The sequence below is a fragment of the Mytilus edulis genome, chromosome 1, assembly GCF_963676685.1.
Source record: "Mytilus edulis chromosome 1, xbMytEdul2.2, whole genome shotgun sequence".
Classification (NCBI taxonomy): domain Eukaryota; kingdom Metazoa; phylum Mollusca; class Bivalvia; order Mytilida; family Mytilidae; genus Mytilus; species Mytilus edulis.
The window spans coordinates 115,616,366-115,622,657 of NC_092344.1; positions in this window are offsets into that span (position 1 = coordinate 115,616,366).

Sequence of the window (6,292 nt, forward strand, 5' to 3'; positions counted from 1 at the left end):
CTGTTTTTTGGTTATTATCTTGAATGTTATTATAGATAGAGATAAACTGTAAACAGCAATAATGTTAAGCAAAGTAAGATCTACAAATAAGTCAAATGACCAAAATGGTCAGTTGACCCCTTAAGGAGTTATTGCCCTTTACAGTCAAATTTTAACAGTTTTCAAACATTTTGTACATTTTTAAAAAAGTATTTTCCTCTGTAACTAATGCGCCAAGTTCATTACAGATAGAGACCATTGTAAGTAGCAAGAATGTTCAGTAAGATCTACAAACACATCACCATCCCCAAAAAACAATTTTGTCATTAATCCATAGATCTGTGTCTTTTGTTTAATATGCACAGATACCAAGGTGAGCGAAACAGGCTCTTAAGAGCCTCTAGTTTTGGTATTAATATACTTTTGGCGTGAATTATTTAATTATACATCCCGCAAGTGTTCTATTGTGCTATGGACAATTTTTTTTTATTCTTTTTTTTTCTTTTTGCTTATGTACTTTGTCTATATATGGTATCTATACGTCATTTTGTTTTTCTTTGTTGAAAAAGTTTTATATGTTTTATAAAGATTAAGATTATAACACTATGTTGGCTGGGGTTCCCCAACATTTGACCATTTTACCTATTATGCCTGTTCGTTTTGCCGACACATTGTTGTCAATATAATGAATTAGTATACCACTGCCATACAAGTGATATGTCCAGCTAGCTGTTAAGCCAGTTTTAATACACCATTCTACATGAGGAAATGTCTGTACTTAATCAGGAATATGTCATTTGTTTTCAATTCGTTTAATGTGTTTAAGCTATTGATTTTGGTATTTTCCTATTTTACAGTCTAAATGCGTTTGTTCTCTTTTGTGTTTTTGTATGAATACCTTTTTTTTTATAATATTCTATTGCCGTATATGATTGAATTCACGATTTAAAAAAGAAACGGACATTATGACCTATAGTTACTAACTTCTACGTCAATTAGTTCCATGGTGGATAGTTGTCTCGTCGGTAATCTCTTCTTTTCTATTAATCTTATATAGTTGTACATGGTATTTGCTTGAATAAATATTCAAATGTTATGTGGGTTTTCATGATTTATATGTGTCACAAGTTACAATTATTCTTGTATTATAATATTTTACTACTATTAATTAATTGTGGTTTAATTTTCTTCTAGTATATATGTTCACACGTTCAATTACATAAAAAAAAAGTTAGCTGCATGTAAATATGTTATATGTGTTCTAAAAATAAGATGATGATGTATGGTTGCTAGTGAGACAACTCACCACAAAAGACCAAAATGACACAGTAATGAACAACTATATGCCATCGTACGACATTCAACAATGAGCATATTCAGCTATAAAAGGAATCAGAAATGACAAATGTAAAACAATTCAAACGAGAAAACTAACGGCTTATTTTTGTACAAAATAAAGAACGAAAAACAAATATATGTTACACACTAACAAACGCCAACAACCATTTAACAGATGATTACGGACAGGCACATACTGAATGTGACAGGGTTATACTAGTATCAAGGAGCCAACCCTCCCCTTAACCTGGGACAATGGCGTAACGGTACAATATAAGAACAAACTATAAAAATCAATTGAAAAAGGTGTTACTCATAAGATGGATACAAATAGAAATAGATCTAACATACACACACTTAGTTTCTTTGACATATTTTATAAAGATGTTTTAGTTTATATTTCAATATTTAATGCTTTCCTCGTTAACATTTTTTTTTTGTGCAAATTCGTTGTGAAGAGTGCATTAATATATGCTATGGCTTTAATACATATTATAGATGTTATGAAATTCGATTGATAAAGTGATGAAAAAGATACAAAGGCATATCATTAACTAGTACTTATTTAACCTAACCAACCCCTGTTGATTTAGGCATATTTTTTTTTAATCTACAATTACTACTGGTAAATATCTACAAAGATAGATTATGGATATTAACCATATCCCCAATAAATGGACGATTGTGCATGTTGGTTTGTGGTTAGTCAATTCAAATAAAACCCTTGTGAATAGCAATATATCCGTGTTACATAAAAGGTAAGGGGAAATATTTGTATAAGTTCCCATCACTGTGTATTCCACAAAGTTAACACAAATATGGCATAGATGCATGTCTAGCAAAGAGTGTAGTAGTCGATCCAATGGTCGATCTATTCCCCATTTCTTTTGATAAGTGCAATCATGATTAAAAAATTCTCATAAATGCGGATAGAAAGGCGGTTCCATTCATATTTTTCAATTTGATCATGCAGTTAATAAAGCGTCCGACATTTATTTCGATTCAGATTTCTTGAGCGCACGAAATTGCTTTTTTATGCAACTTATATTTTGAGAAAAATTGTCACCCCAACTAAGCTAAATTTCGTTAACAATTATTAAGCTCTATTCACTGTACAAATCTGCATTCGTTGCTGCTGAATAGACTTCTTTAATTTGCTTCCAAGTTTTTCAGGACAACACAAACTCGTCTATAAAAAAAAGATGCCAAGTTGACAAGTTTCAACGTTCATTTTTCATTCACATATTTCGATTACATTCTTTAGTTCATCATCATAAATATTCTAAATTGAATAAGGTACAAAGAAGTAAAATACAAATAAGCTATTTATAATGAATGATTACTATAATTTGTAGTTGTATAAACATTAAACGAGATCATCAAAGGAATTCTGCGTTCTTTGATTGTAATGCATGTAAAAAGTAGTTTTATCGTGCATGCAAAAACTAAAACTTTAATTTTTTGTTAAAGTCATTCTTTTAAATAAAACATATACGTTTACTATATATACTGTTTTCTTGAGACGCTATACAGTAAAATGTCACCGACTAAGTCACTTCTAAAGTTTAAAGGAATCTGTAATAACTTACACACAACGAGTTCAAATGTATAGCAGTAATAACTAGATGCTCCGCAGGGCGCAGCTTTATACGGCCGCAGAGGTTGAACCCTGAACGGTTGGGGCAAGTATGGACACAACATTCAAGCTGGATGCAGCTCTAAATTTAGATTGTGATTAAATAGTTGACACAGCATAGGTTTCTGACACAGAATGAATGTGGTCTAATGAACTTAATATATTTTTTTGGCCTTTGAGCAATTCACTATGCTGTTCCATATTAATCCTCTCAAAAAAATGTTTGAAGAAATTTTGTTTTTATTTATGAAATCTGAAATGAGAAAAATGTAACCCCCCCCCCTCCATTTTTTTCACATCCCCCTTTCCCTTTTTCCAAAACTGATCTCAATTCAAATTTCTAATGGAGTTGGCAACAATAACTACTCATTTAAATACACCATAAAATATTAAAATGTAAAATAAAGTGCTTGTTATCACTGAATGGTAAAGATTGTTTTAATTTATCAGTTGGTAGCAAGGCCGTAGCTAGGCATCTTATTTTAGTGAGGCCAAATTATTGAGCCGAGCGAAGCGAGGCGAAAATTTTTTTTGGAGGGTATAAAATGAATGGTGCAAAATCCTGCATTCTAGGCATTTTTAGAGAGTTTGATAACGGTTTTGAATTTGGACACTTCATATAATTTTTTTTATATTTTAAGACTTTTACTAACACCAAATTTTTAACAACTTTATTTAAATTTATATGTAAGATAATCATCCAAATATCACTGGTTTGAGTCTGCTGCCAGAACATAGAACAAACATCGATTCAGTAGAGTTTGCCAAATTTTTCTATGGCCGGTTCAGTCAAATAGTTTCAGAATCATAATTTGGTCTGCTGATATCCTTATCGCGATGAACATGACAAGCCCGCACAATCTCTCCGGCCACTCATGCATGCATGCTCTTTTCCAAGTTTTCAGTCGTTTCAGGGCAGTCTGTGTTTCTAAGGGAAGCACATTCTCATCAACACAATGATCAATGTCTTCTTCCAATTCCTTCTCCATCAGCAATTTGTTAGCAGCATCGGTAGTAACAGTTTTGTTTGCAAAAGGGAATTAAGCTTTCCTGTAAGCACCATCATACAGTCGCAGATACAAAATATTAAACTCGCTTTTATGCTGACAAAGAGTAGACAAACTAGGGATAAAATGAGATAAGATAAATGTATATGATTCTATCTATAGAGTATATATGATATGCGTACAGGGGAATTGGAATGGAGTTTTTGACGTTTACATGTAGGTCCATAATTTCAGATTATTTCTGGAAATAGTTGGTGGTATTTTAGTTCCAGAATCTAAAAAATTAGGGGTTAGGGGTATAGGGTGTCCGATTCCGAAACCCCGACTATAAAGAATCGAAATTTCGTAGTCCCGAATAAGTAAAGACAAAATCCTGTGTTAAAGGTTCTACCATTCCTCAATAATATCAAATTGGAATATGGGATATTCTTTCAATTTTTAAGGTTAAAGAAACATGGATAGAAACTAATCCATGCATGTTTCATATTATTTATATTCTATTTATCTGTAAAGAGAAAGATTAAAGTTCGTGAAATGAATACGCAGACAGGACTGCCCCCTTGCGATTACTTGATTTGTCAAAAGTTGGTTAAACGGAGGAATGAATACGCAGACAGGACTGCCCCCTTCCGAAGACCAGTACTTGATTTGTCAGTCTACTTATCGTTTTTGGATTGTTCTAATGCAGTTATATGCAATATTCAGACTCTGTTCACAAAAAAAATAGTTTACTAGAATTATTCCTTCTTTACCTTCAGTGTCGCTTTTCCTTTTTTCTGCAAGAGCCTGCATTTAACTAGAGACCCATGATGATTATCATTACTAGGTTAATGTTATCGAGAAACATCACCCGTTGAGATGCTGAGTTATATCCAGGAAAAATAGTTTAAAAGGAATGATGACAAGTTGTAGAAATTAAGGTTGAGACAGAACAACAAATGACTATTATATTGATATATATATATATATATGTATAAAAAAAATAATCAGTGTCGAAATTTTAGTGAGGCAATTGCCTCACTTGCCTCAAGGGTAGCTACGGCCTTGGGTAGTAAAAGTGAATATACATTGTATATTGTATAAAACAAAAAACAAGGATTTAAGTTGATTCAACTACTATTCTGGACAAAGAAAGATAACTCCAATTGAAAATTTCTTGCTTTTGCGCAATATTGTGCAATTAGATATTTCTTACTATTGCACAATATTGTGCAATTAGATATTTCTTGCTATTGCGCAATACTGTGCAATTGAAAATATTTGCTATTGCACAATACTGTGCAATTGAAGATTTCTTGCTATTGTGCAATACTGTGCAATTGAAAATTTCTTGCTATTGCACAATACTGTGGTTGAAGATTTCTTGCTATTGCTGAATACTGTGCAATTGAAAATTTCTTGCTATTGCACAATACTTAATATAATAATTTTGGATCCTGATTTGAACCAACTTGAAAACTGGGCCCATAATCAAAAATCTAAGTACATGTTTAGATTCAGCTTATCAAAAAAGCCCAAGAATTCAATTTTCGTTAAAATCAAACTAGTTTAATTTTGGACCCTTTGGACTTTAATGTTGACCAATTTGAAAACGGGACCAAAAATTAAGAATTTACATACACAGTTAGATTTGGCATATACAAGAACCCCAATTATTCAATTTTTGATGAAATCAAACAAAGTTTAATTTTGGACATCGATTTGGACCAACTTGAAAACTGGGCCAATAATAAAAAATCTAAATACATTTTTAGATTCAGCATATCAAAGAACCCAAAGGATTCAATTTTTGTTAAAATCAAACTAAGTTTAATTTTGGACCCTTTGGACCTTAATGTAGACCAATTTGAAAACGGAACCAAAAATTAGGAATCTACATACACAGTTAGATTCGGCATATCAAAGAACCCTAATTATTCAATTTTTGATGAAATCAAACAAAGTTCAATTTTGGACCCTTTGGGCCCCTTATTCCTAAACTGTTGGGACCAAAACCTGCCAAATTCAAACCCCATCTTCCTTTTATGGTCATAAACCTTGTGTTTAAATTTCATAGATTTCTATTTACTTATACTAAAGTTATGGTGCGAAAACCAAGAACAATGCTTATTTGGGCCCCTTTTTGGCCCCTAATTCCTAAACTGTTGGGACCTCAACTCCCAAAATCAATCCCAACCTTCCTTTTGTGGTCATAAACCTTGTGTCAAAATTTCATTGATTTCTATTCACTTATACTAAAGTTATTGTGCGAAAACCAAGAATAATGCTTATTTGGGCCCTTTTTTGGCCAAAAATTCCTAAACTGTTGAAACCAATACTCCAAAAATCAATC